The sequence below is a fragment of the Leuciscus leuciscus genome (assembly GCF_965113295.1).
Source record: "Leuciscus leuciscus genome assembly, chromosome: 9".
NCBI classification, from domain to species: Eukaryota; Metazoa; Chordata; class Actinopteri; order Cypriniformes; family Leuciscidae; genus Leuciscus; species Leuciscus leuciscus.
Window position 1 is genome coordinate 17,465,026 of NC_138733.1, and position 12,442 is coordinate 17,477,467.

Consider the following 12,442-nt stretch of genomic DNA (forward strand, 5'->3'; position numbering starts at 1 on the left):
GTGGATCGATAGATGATTTACTATTTAAAAATAAAGGTATAATAAAAGGTAATTTATATCTGTGACTGCAAACCTGAATTTTTAGCATCATTACTCCGGTCTTCAGAGTCACATGATCCTTCAGAGATCATTCCAAAATGCTGATTTGAAACATTTCTTATTATGTTAAAAGCACTTGTGCTGCCTCCTTATTTAGCATCCTTGCTGAATAAATCTATCAATATTGTTACAATAATTATTTTTCACGTTAAAAATGTATTAAACATAATTATGTCTTAATAGTTCATAAAGTAATTCATTATATTCATTATAAAAGTTGTAAATAAGGATATTTTTCTTACACAAACGCATCCCTTTGCTTCAGAAGGCCTTTATTAACCCCCTGGAGCCATATGGATTACTTTTATGATGAATGGATGTGCGTAAAAAAAAACAAGGTACCATTCACTCCCATTATAAAGCTTGAAAGAGCCAGGATATTTTTTAATATACTGTAACTCTGATTGTGTTTGGCTGAAAGAAGAAAGTCATATACATCTAGGATGGCTTGAGGGTGAGTAAAATATTTAATTTTGGGGTGAACTTAACCCTTTTAGTATTACGCTTTGCAATTGTCAGTTATTACTTGTTTTAATTTTCTATAAAGACCTCAGGATATCAAATACAAACTACAGACCAATGAAGCTGACGTCAAAATGAGATTTCCAGAGCAGAACCTCTGCTTTAAAGCTTTCCAATCTGAAGTAATTACTCACAGGCCGGTGTGATCCCAGCGTGAGCCGGGCTCAAGGCATTAGTCTCTGCTATGTTCACCTTTTAATTTCACCTTCTCATAACAATCTAATACAGCAGAATTGGACTCTGAATTAATAAAGGCTCAGTAAAGGTTAGATCAACAGGAGGAGACAAGCCCACAATGAAACCTTCACAAATGTAGCAGTGCAAACCAAGGGCGTTATGATAGTTCTCAGTCTTTTAATGAACAGGGGCCAGTGTTTGCTTAGGTGGTGGAAAAAGTCAAAAGAGCCTAGGGACAAGCATTATTACACAGCCTGAATTTGCTTTGCTTTAGTACAAGGGCTGCGTTAATAGGACTAGAACTTGTGAATATAGGAATTTTGGTATTCCTCGCTTTCAAACATGCAATAATTGGTGTGATCAGTGACCTTGCTTGAGTCATGCCTTGAATAAATTTAATTTCACTGGACAGACATTGAAGTCTCCAATCAACTAAATGTTAGACTTAAATTGACCAGGTACAACTGTCTCCAGTAGCAGTCAATTAAGATTTTTCAGTGACTGATGTAGTAGGGTGACTAATATCTGACATAATGCCAATATGCAGTACATATGTGATATCATACAATTTAATGAAATGAGGTGCAATGGTCAGGTTAGTAGTAAAATCTTATTTATTTTTGGTGATGTAAATCAGAAAGACATACCCTAAACTTAAGTTGAATGTTAATGTATGATTGCTATAAGGCAACAAAAATATATTAAAGTATTCACTTCTTTTTTTATTAATTGCTGAATAAAATTATTAAGTTATTTAAATAAAAGTCTTACAGGCCCTAAAATAAGGTTCCTGAAAAAAATATTCTGAAGGATTATGTGACAATGAAGGCTAGAGCAGTGGTTTCTGAGAATTCAGTTTTTTTCATGACAGGAATAAATTACATTTTAAAATATATGAATATAAAAACAATTATTTTAAATTAAACTTTTTACTGTTTTTACAGTGTTTTTAATCAAATAAATTCAGTCTTGGTGTGAAAGACTTCTTTTAAAAAAACATTTTAAAAATATTTTGAAATCGCAAACTTTTGACTGTTAGTGTTACATTTAACAAGGTAAAAATAATCATGATGTGAGTAGTTAATAGTTAATTTACACAATATTTTACCTTTGTCCTTTTATTTATTTATTTATAGCTTTAAATCAATGGTTTTTTTTATGTTTAATTTCTGAGCTGGTTGGTTTTTATTTATGGCATATTTATTGATTTAAAAAATAATCCTGTAAGAAATTGGCTGCTAAAAAAAAAAAGGTAAATTTGAGTGCTACAGTGTATTTCTACAATTAAATGGACACAAAATCTACATACAATTTTTTCACCCTCTTACATTGTCTTTTGTCATCGTCAAAATGCAGTGTATTGGCCAATTAATCTGCCATCTGTCTATCATTACTTTTCAGTACACCATGTCAAACATGAACAATATCATCTCCATCACAGAATATTATGTTTCTGTTTAATACCAACCCTCATTAAACATTCTTTAAGACGTTGTGTGTGATTGCTGTACAATGCTTCAATCAGAATGTATAGCCATTTAGCTTTAATTGAACCTTTTTGAACTGCGCCCAACATCTCCATGCAGCTGATCTCTCTGGTTAGATGGGATTGGCACCCGTGGCCCTCTTGCCTCTGCCTGAACTCTGGGTGTTTTGGTGCATGCAGTTGTTGGTGCTCAGTGTTGCACATTGCCCATTTAGAATTCTCATTGATCTCCATCTCCATCCACTGTCAAGGTTCCTGCCCTCTGTCAGATTCATTGTTGTATTGCGGTGCAGTCAGTGATTGCATTTGGCCGTTCCCGAGCATGGCTATCACTTTCTTAACCCGCGTAGCTTCTGCTTGATGGCTCTGTTAACTTACCTGTAAATTGAAAAAAGATTAAGTGCAGAAACAAATTCACAGGACACACTGTGAACACGTCCTTGTTTTGTGAGAACCGAAGGAGGTGCATATTAATTAGAGGTTGGCATTCTGGGTCGGTTTTGTTGGTTAAAACTCCGAAAGTTGAACATTCAATGGCAATTATAGGGTTTGATGTCATTGTGGTGTGTATGCAGATATATAATTGGAATGAAGTGAAGGAGTCATTTTTATTAAATCAATATTTAGATGTTTTGGAGATTATAAGTTTGGAGGCCTTGTAAGTTTAAGCTCCAGTAACACTTAAAGATTCATAAAAACAAAAAAATAACACGATATTAGTGTATGTAACATAATAATTTAGTCCCTCCTGATGCATATTGTACATTGATGTTTTCTACAGAATTAAGTGAGTTCATTCAATTAAACATCTTTTTATCTCATCACATTCAATTCAGACTCCAAACTTGTGACATTTTGTTGTTTTATTCCCAAACTTTAAGATGAATAAATAAACAAACTATACTGTACTGTGGCAGAGAGAGCTGAACACGCTGCAACTGAAGAAAATGCATGCAAATAGAAAAAACACCAGCAAATTAAGAAACCGTCTTCATTCAAAGTTCTGTCATAAATCTCTAGATGGCTCAGGCTGATATAGGTCCTTAACTCAATCTGCTTGTAATCACATCATTCTCTCTAGGGCACATCTGATTGGTTCCTGCTGTATCAGTAACCAATGAGCTCGCTGCTCAACCTTCATATACTTGGGTAGCATTTGCCTTAGCAGTGCAGCGTGCTTTCAGAAACCCTCCACCTTCCCCAGCTCCACCTGTATAGATCTGCTACGGGTAATTCATGTACGCTATATTATACAGCAGCAGCTTGTCTTGCTCACAGCAGTGGTGTTATCTATGTATTGGCAGTAGCAAGTACTGTACTTGCTCTACAGCAGCAGCAGCGAAGCAGATCTATTCTGCCAAGACCAAACATATCCACATTGTCATATCCATTACCATGCCAAACACTCGAGAGTTGTCATGACAGAAATCAGTTTGACAACACATGTGCTGCAAATACTCACAACGCAACCAAATACATTACAGAAACAAGCTACAAAAGTTCACAGCGCAACCAAATATAGAAACGCGCTGCAAATAGCACAAATCTCAATGTGCTGCAACTGAAGAAAACACATGCAAAACAACATTAATACGGTGTTAAACAGATTTTGTTAAACAAAAACAAAGATTTTAAATATTATACTAAAAAGCAGACTATTTTGTCACTTTACACGTTATTATGTTCTTATATGTTGTCTGTGCAAGGCTAGTACTCGACTTCTCTGCTGGGAATGTTCTTCTTGGGAACTGGTCATCAGCCGTATTCTAACAGCAGGCACATATGATTTACACCGATGAATGTTCCTCAGTGCTCCTAGAGAGTAAAGTTTGCAGGGCTGTGAGAAGTTTTCGTATTTCGGGTTCTGCTCTCATCCCAGGAGGTCCACCATTGGCTGATTGTAGTCTGCTAACTCTCAGCATGTTATGATGGATGATGGTATTGATATTCAGCATTTCTCCTGCATGCTTTTCTGCCAAAAGCCCGTCTCCGCAGATGCCCATTGTTCTCCATCCGCAGCAAGAGTCACCTCTATGCTGTGGAAATAAATGAGAAATTACAAAATTAAGACATTAATTACAGAGTTTATCTCTGGCAAAATTGCGCCAATAGATGACTTAACCAAGCATCCATCATGGGCGTGGTTCTTGTGTGTTGCCAGGTCAGCAGACAAAGGTCAACGTGAGAGATGAATTATGCATCACTGCTTACTTTATACAACTGTGAACTGGCCCAGAATGATGGACGGCCATGTGCTCTGTCTTTTCCTATCCTGACTTTGCTCAGGAGACTGATGTTCCTTTTTTTTTCTTGCTCTAAATTTACCTGTTTTTTCATCTGCACATCTTCCAATATCCCTCGTTGTTCTTGCTGAGCACAACTTATTAGACACCCCCTACAGTAGACATATGCAGTAATGTAATTTAATATGAATAATATGATGAATAATTATAAGTCATATTTGTAAAAACACTTTACAAAATGTTATGTACAATTTGAATACAGCATACACAGTTTAATCATTATTTTCCAGAACATTTAAAATAAATTTGTTGCCTTTTATTTGATTTTACCACATGGCATTTGAGTCATTAAAGTTGAAAATATTCAAATGTTTTATATTTTTTTCTCTGATGTATATTTTTATATTTTCTTTACTATACAGGCGTGAATATGCATTTCCTTCAGCCTGAGGCTTATTCATTTTACTTTTGGTGTGAAAGGACATTTACAAAATAGAGTTTTTTTTTTTTTTTTTTTAAGAAACAAACAAGCAAGTCCAGCCCATGTAAGAATAAGTAATGGAAAAGTAATGCAATTAGTTACTTTTTTGGGAGTAACACAATATTTTAAAGCATTACTTTCAAAAGTAACTTTCCCCAGCACTGTTGATAGCTGTCCTTATATCATTAGTATTAGTAAACTGCAGTAAAGCTTATATATTATATTTATATTAAATATATTTGTAAAATATTTTTGTATAACAAATCAAATTGTGTGGTGCGACCTACATCCCAAAAAAAATTACCTTTTTATGACAAGGCAAGGCTAGTTCGGGTTTTAAAATGTTGTGTGATGGGACTCCCCAAAACATAACGAAGTAAAACTTTTGTTGAAAATTAAAAATGTACAAATGTTTTAAAAAAAAATTCATATTATAAAGATCACAATATTTGTGTCCACACCAACACACAATAACGTTCTGTTTATGATAAGCGCGCTGTAGTTTTGTTGTCTGCCGCTTTAAATGCTTGAGCTCTTCAAAGTTGGAGGGATTCTGATTGGCTGTCACTGTTTTTATAGTTCATCAGCTGGAAAAAAATCATTTCTATAAGTGTTTCCAGTAATATCTTTTCTCTGTGCCAATATCATTATAATTGTGTCATGGACATGCAGTTCTTTTATATTTAGAACAATTTTTAGAACTATATTTTTTATCGTTATAGTTATCATCCTTGGTGTAAACAGGCCTTTACAGTAATTTTTCATTGACCTTTAAGCATACCGACCAGCCAAGGCAACATTGGGTCAACAAAAGGTGTGAATCTGCCCTCCGACCAATGGAAGATGAGTGTTTAGAAGCCAGTTTGACACACTTCAGCTTTAAGGTCTCCTCTAGCATAGACCATTATTTTCTGTGACAGCCCTTTTCAGAGGGGTTGACAAGGGTTGTCAGCCCCAGACAGGGTGTCACTGTTTGCAGTAGGGATTTCCATCCATCTGCATTTAAGAGGTAATGTAAGTCATGTTTAATGTGAGTTAGCATTATCAGCATAGAATTCCGCTTATTTTTTATTTAAGATAAACATGTGTCATGACTATTCATCTTGTGCAGTACGCTTGGGTTATGCAATCGTGTGGGAGTTATTATGTTTATATTAAAATCCACTCTGTATATCAGAATGTGAAAAAGTCATAAGGCTGCCACAATGGTTTTGAAGGATTTAATCAAATTTCATCGGGAATCATTAGCACTAATGTATTTATGGAACATTGGTTATGTGATAATTGTATGCTAAATGGGTACCATGTCAACACAAATATGTACATATCTGTTTGGATAATGACCTATAAATACTCGGAGGAATCTCTCTGAGATGCAAAGCGAGATGTTTTCTTGTTTTATGCAAAGCGCTTTCTTTTTCAATGTCATCTGGATACACAGACCTCAGACTCAGTCGCTTGGCCAATTATGTAACGGGCTTCCTTTCGTTTAAACGGCAGAAAGAAATCTCAGAGGTAGCTAGACATAATGATGAGAGGTAAGTAGGTCTTTCTTGCCACCGTATCCTGGAATGTGAAAGGCTGGCAGAGCAGACTGCAGGTACAGTGGAAGTCTGATCACAGGCAGGTGGCTAATGAAGAGCTGCCGAGAGCCAGACACGCAGGCCCGCATGGGTGCGCGGAGTGCTGTGGGACGACTACAGTGAGGCTTTCATCGGTCACACAAAACCTGTGAGAATGCCTTTGCGCTTAGTGGGATCCCTCCTCCTCGAATGGTGCTGTCTTGTTTTTCCACTCCAAAGGTGTAATCAGAATAAACATTTTAATTCTTCAAAGGAATTGAGAATCACTGTAGTTAGCAGTGGCGATTGCTTGAAGACTGTACAGGAAAGTACAACTATCCTCTAAAATAACATAGAAAAAACGTATTTGTGTATGAGAGAGAGAGATGATTTAAGCAGAGAGAGAGAGAGAGAAAGAGATGCCAAAATGAACATAAATCAACTCTGACAAAATGAATATAGATCAATTTCACATTACGAACATTATGTTCATTTCTCTTTGTTTAGTTTAGTCGTTCTCAAACTGAGGCACATAAACCACCACTGGTCCTTTGAAGTTAACTCTATCGCCCCCTGGAGTAGGAGGTTTGTTATGTCCAGACCAAGGCTATTTTAAATATTGTAAAAATAGTTCTGAGCTTAATTATTTTTATTAATTAATTTAATTGTTTATTAGTTTTTGAGAAGCAGCTTTTAGGAGCAGCACCCAATCAATAATAATAATACAATTACAGATCAAAGTGCCTGCAAAATTTGCCTTTGATAAGTGATAAGCTCCAGCCACCGCTGGTAGTGAGTGACACACTCACAAGTTCAGCAGCTTGCCGTCAGGATTATTTGACAAAACTGATAAATCTCTTTGTTGGCCAGCAAATTTGCGCAGGATTGCAGGCAATTGTGATTATTGGGAAAGGCTTGATATGTTGGCACAGATGGATTCCGAAATCTCTGGTTTCCTGTCAGCAGATGTATGACAGCGCAGTAATGACAGACTCCAGAATGTTCCACATCAGTCTTGGGTGGCAGTAGGTAAATAATTAATGAATGCACATTATGCCCTTATTCATATTAAACTCCACTAATGTACTGTGGGATATCGGCGAATATGTGTGTGTGGCATTCTTGATGGCTTGTCGTATCTAAAGTGGACGTCTGTGATGGACGGGATTGTGTATAAAACATCTCACACAAACTCTTGGCTGAATGGGTGATACTTCAGGCAGATGAGAAAGCATCCGCGGGTAGTGATTGGTCTTCTGTGACATTACCGTATTTGAAACGACACGGTATGTTTGGCCGCACAGGTCATTGGGCCCATTGATCATGCCTGGCATTTGAAGGACATAGTGCCACTTTTCCAAGGTGCGCTTGATAACTTTTCAGGTGGGACGGGATGCATCGAGCGGTTAACTTCATGCTTTTTTAGCCGGGGTGCTGATATGTCAGGAAACTGACTGGATTGACAGGTCAATCTAGGAAGAATGTGTTCACAATCGCTCGCTCTACATTCTTTATGGCGGCAGCTCGGCGGATAACGAACGAGTTATGGGCATCAGGGGGGGAACGTGTGTCGACTCCAACAATGGATCAAAATACAAACTGTATCTTCACATAGTCATGATCTTCGGGTTTACCAGTAAGCGAAATTAAGCCTTTCATTAAGAAGGGCTTAAAACTACAATCAATCATCTCTTTGGTCTGCAACGAACCGACACTATCAACGCTTGCACACACACACCCAGCACCTTTTGGTGTCTGATGCTGCTTTCATTTTAATACTAAACAGTCAGCGATCACATGATACATTTTATGACAATAAAAGCGCTCGCGATCAACTTTCGTTGGTGTCGGGTTGTTCTTACTTCGTGAGAGCAAAGGTTGAGATGGAGGCACCGAAGTGAATGAAACTGACACGGTCTTATGCGTCAACAAAAATTCATCAGCCAACACCGTGGCATGTGACAGAGACGCAACTTTCTGCTCATTCATAAATGACTACATGTTCTGACAAACAGGATTTTAATTCCTCCAATAAAATTAATTCCTTCAAAGAATTATAATCCACTGCATGCGTGGCCACACACCACTTATCAAACAAAATGCCCTTCTCTTGAGCAAATTCCATAAATGTCTGTTGGCTAACTCTTTTGTGATTCCAAAATGTTTGCCTATAGGCTTCAGGTACCAACTCATATGCTCTAAGAATGGCGGTCTTAACACTCTCATACTTCATACCTTCTTCCAATGACAAATCGTAGAGCAAATTTCCTGTGCCTTCCCCACAAGCCTACACTGAAGCAACAAGGACCACACCTCTTTTGGCCATTGGAGGGACGTTGCGATCCGTTCAAATACACTAAAAAGAATAAACTTCTGTCTCCCTATAATGAGGCACTAAAGCGATATGTTTACTAATGTCAAAACTGACAACAGGTGTTTTGGGTGGGGAAGAGGCATTCCGGAGTTTACCAGGGTTTGGCTGCGCAGCTGAGCTGGCGGTCACCTTCATGGCCTCCAGCTCAAGCTGTCGCTGCTTAACCTGTTTCTCCACCTCAATCTCTAACCTGCGGATTTTCAACCGCAGATCCAACTCTGCCTGGTGTGCTTGCGTTTTATCCTGCGCCTCTAATTGTAAACGGGCCAATCGAACCTTAAGCCGTGCCCCTCCCGAAATCTCGGGAGAGATGGGTGAGCAGGGATCAAACGGCGACAAGCCAGCCTTGACTCCGGCCCCCGCCTCGACCCCATTCCCAATCGCAATCCCATTCTGCGCCCGCTCCTCTCGCACATGAGGCGTTTGCATACCAGCACCTAGAGAATCACTCTCAACACCGGTTTCTAAAAACACTTTCATTTCCACCAAATAATTCACTGCTTCCTAATTGGGTTACGGAAGTGATTCGCTATACCAATTAAGTCATCCTTCCTACACTTTTCAAACTGAGCACTACTAGCACTAGGATGACAAAGGAATACTTGCAGATAAAAAAAAGCCATGCCCACTAAAAATATAAAAAACACTACACACACCCCAGCACGCTGCATCAACTCTTTCGTTAGATGGATAAACTCGACCAATACTACGCCAGCTTACATATTAGGCATCAATACGGAGTCAAACCTCGACATCTCGGGAAAGTTATAGAAATATCCCGGACGAGCCCCCACTTGATGTTACGTCCCCTGCAGTTATTAAGGGGTATAGGGAATAACATTAACTGTCGGAGTTTAACTTCGGACCGATGTCAATGCAAGCAAATGAGACCAAAGCGATAAAGGCAATCAATAAGTGTTTATTTACAATATACTGTGGGAAAATTCATAAACCAAGACAACTTGCAATAATGTTTACAAAAGAAAAGAACAAAAAGATACCCAGGCAGGGGAAAAGAAGAAGGGAATTGGGCAGCAATCAAATAAAAGAAATTATCAAAACATAACCCTCTAACTCATAAACCAGTACTAAACTAACTAAAAAGAAAAAGAAGAAAAGAAAACCTTCAGCATCCAAAGATACCCTAATATAATCTACACTAAATCCAAACAAAAATACAGCAGGTGATGCTCGCCTCTGACCTAATGTGTCTAACACAATAACTCACTGAGGGATGCTCAATGTAGATCACGTGATATCCTTACCTATCCTCTCCTTCCCTCCCCATTGTATTCACAAAGCCATCCAAACAAATGGTTTCAACATGAATGGAGGTGGAAAAGAGTCGTTTGGGTAGCACACAAGACACATGTGAACATACAACACAAAATGGTAACCAAAATCACACAGAATTAACATTGACTCTTAATCGCAATCCCCCATAGAATAGCAACAGACAACGAACAAAGCATTTTTCTCCTGATCCGTGTCTTCCTTTTATGGATCCTGGTGTCCGCTAATTGGAAGAAAGCTCCAACGATGATTGACAGGGAGCTAAGCTAAGCAGAGCTAAGAAAGTGAAGAAAGTGAAAGTAAAAGCAAACAGAAAGGGGAGGGGAACAAACAAACAACACAAAACGGCACCCGCCGTAACACATCAATTAATGTCCAAAACACACTGTTTAGCAAGATGCACTATGCCAACTAGCCGTTCACAGATGCTTGTCTTCCGGCTGCCATTTGACCTTGATGCATAGATGGTCTCCTCAGAAATCTGCCAGTAAATCTCAGTTTTCTACATGAATGGGCTGCCTTATCAAAATCTTTCACGCCGCAATCTGCTGATCCAACTCTTCATTGGTCAGATGCACATGGTCGTCAAAATTCTGTGACAGGTTTGATAAGAAGGTGAGATTTTAAGGCAGACGGGGGTGGGAGGAGGTGATGCACGAGTAAAGTTTCCCACATGGACCATTAAAGGAATATTCCAGATTCAGTACAGGTTACACTGATTTCACAGCATTTTGTGGCAAAATGTTAATTACTTTACCACAAAAAAATACTAAATATTGATTCGGAAAAGAACCAAAGAAAATTTATTTTATTTTAATATTAACAATTATAATTGCATATAATTTATACTATAATAACACTTGGTGAGGCACTTGAAATAGAAGTGAATGGGCCATTTTTTTCAGAAATGTAAAAATTAAATGTTTTATAAAAGCACTTACTTTCTGTTCAAATATTTTAACAGTGATTTTAAAGTTTTAGCATTGTCATGGCACACCTAAAAGCAATTTTTACACTCATGTTGTTTACGTCTTGTGTCTTTACTATTAAAACAGTAGAGTATTTTACCTTGTACAAACTGGCTCCATTCACTAGCATTGTAAGTGCCTCACTGTTTTGCCAGTTTTTGCTTTTTTTTTAAGAAAAGGAAGTACAGGTGGAAATTACTTTTGGTGGTAATCAACATTGTGCCACAAATGTGGTCAATTGAGCTTAACTTGTACTGAACCCGTAGTATTCCTTTAAGTTACTTCTTCTGAAACTGTTTTTTTATTCTTTACAAAGAACATTATTTTCATTCTTTACAAAGAGCAATAGCAGGAATTTTCAGCAACCATCCCAGAACTCGCAGTTATTTTCACTGAACATCACATAGGATGAATTTCAACTAGATTTTGGTTTGAAATAAAAATGCGGTGAGGAACTTTCTCGGTTGCACTGTGTGTATTAGGACACGTTGGCAATCCAAGGCCAAGATCTTGCCCTGGGCATGAAGCTTTGTTTGTGGGGAATCTTCATTGCATGTCATTTAACTTATCAAAGCTGTGACTCTGGATCGTTGCTGGAAGACATTTGAATCTGTGTGGCCAAAGGTCAGGGATGAAAATTTGATGCTTAAGGGAAGAATATGCAGGTTTATACATTGGACGCAGTTATGAAAATGCCTTCCTGGTGGCATGCCTGAGGGACTGTCTGTGTGCTTTATTTGAAATGCAAATATGTATAAAAGGAAATTGGCAAATGTGCTCTAAAACACTCACTTCTCAGTCTCTAAAAAACATGTCCATTTGTAGTGCATTTCAGTCTTGACAACTCTTGGGATAGTTATAAAACAGTTTATTAATGTAAATAAAATGTACATAGGTTTGGTCTTGGCAGACTAGATCTACTATGCTGCTGTTGCTGCAGAGCAAGTACAACTTGTTTCTACTAAATGCTCAGAACATACAATTAAGGAAAACACGCTGCTGCTGCTGCTGCTGCTGCTGCTGCTGTTGCTGCTGCTAAAGAGAAGGAGACCCCCCATAGCAGATCTAGGCAGGTGGTGCTGGGGAGGCGGAGGGCTAGAAAAAGAATCCACATGGTGCACAAAGTTAGTGTATGCGTTTGGATGTGTCATGGTTATAAATGGAAGTGGTGATAATGGATACGTGAAACCGATTGGCTGTGGAAGTTACATTGAAACAACCAATCAGAACTTGAACA

The 12,442-nt window shown here is 38.1% G+C and overlaps 1 protein-coding gene and 1 long non-coding RNA gene across 4 annotated transcripts in view; one reads left to right on the forward strand and one right to left on the reverse strand.

Moving 5' to 3' along the window:
• The window catches only part of cadm1b (cell adhesion molecule 1b), a 184,426-nt gene that overhangs the window by 65,971 nt on the left and 106,013 nt on the right, over positions 1-12,442 (forward strand). The window lies entirely within an intron of this gene.
• Positions 8,189-9,448, reverse strand: LOC309506058. The gene is made up of 2 exons (XR_014208623.1): positions 9,401-9,448; positions 8,189-9,307 (listed from the first exon to the last, which is right to left on the reverse strand). It is a non-coding gene; the product is annotated as an uncharacterized lncRNA (long non-coding RNA).